Below are 1,231 nucleotides of genomic sequence, written 5' to 3'. Positions count from 1 at the left end.
ATTACACCCATTGAGTAAATATGAATGCAGCAGCGCCCTCTGCTGTTTGACAAAGGTTAAAAAAACCAAAAAACTACTTGCCGCATGTTTACGTTTATTAAGTGTTATGTCACCGAATATCTTACAAAACTCAAACTCTTATGCATCACTTTTTTACACAAAGTGATGCATTTCAAACAGTTATTTCCATGATCCAATCAACTTCTATTCAGACACCAGAAAGTTCCTAACAAAGTCGATAAAATGTCGAATAAAAATGATTTTACAAATCCTTTAAACTCACTTCACTTTGAGCCATGATGGATTAGTATTAGATTTTTTTTTTTCTAAAACAAGTAATTACAAAAGTTATTTCCTCTATACAAATATACACAAAACTGTTGTTAATCTTTAGTTTGGGCAAGAATGGTCACCAAAAATCTTGCAATGTTGCATTAAATCGATGTTTATGGTAACTATTTAAGACAAATTTACGGAATAAGAAAATATATTAAATTGGATGCTTTTCGAAAAGCAAAAATAGTGACTTGTGTCTCGTAACAGCATGCAGGATCCCACCTGAGCAGAGTCTCTGCAGCTCCTCACCATGTGGTCTCCACGGCCATATTAATTGAAAAATGTTTAACAGTTTTCAATTTTTTAAATGAACCAATTCCAGTGAACTCGTTACAGTTGCCATGTTTGCTCGTTTTATTTCCACAAGTGACATAAATTATGGACATTCAAGTTTGAATAATTACATAACCCACTAAATATTAGATTGTCTCTGTGCTGCAATATAAAACATAACGCAACGTTTGACACATGCACTGTTTCAGTGCAAAGCAATATGAGCTGATATCATTTTGCGCATTTATAACAGCTGACAAAGGCTTTACATTCAAGTATATTTTTAAATATCGCCTCTGACCAAACAGAATGAGAAGTAGTGGTGTTGGATGCTGCCTTTTTTTTTTTCTTTTTTAAAATCACATAAGAAATAAACAGACAAATAAATAGGTCAGTTTCTTTCTTGGCACCTGTTCTGCATGTTTGTTTTTCAAATTATATGATCCCACCGTCCTCTGTTTTGTTTTGACACGTAACGTAAGTCCGATTTAGCCCGGTGACAGAAGTAAACAAAAAATCACAGGAGTGTATTTACACAGTGGATCTCTTGTAAAAATGATTTTTTCAGAAAACTCACCATTTCTGCCCATTCAGAGTCATGCAGTTCGCTGCAGCTACAGAG

The sequence above is a fragment of the Xiphophorus hellerii genome, chromosome 24, assembly GCF_003331165.1.
Source record: "Xiphophorus hellerii strain 12219 chromosome 24, Xiphophorus_hellerii-4.1, whole genome shotgun sequence".
In the NCBI taxonomy this organism is placed as follows: domain Eukaryota; kingdom Metazoa; phylum Chordata; class Actinopteri; order Cyprinodontiformes; family Poeciliidae; genus Xiphophorus; species Xiphophorus hellerii.
This window is presented reverse-complemented; position numbering follows the sequence as displayed.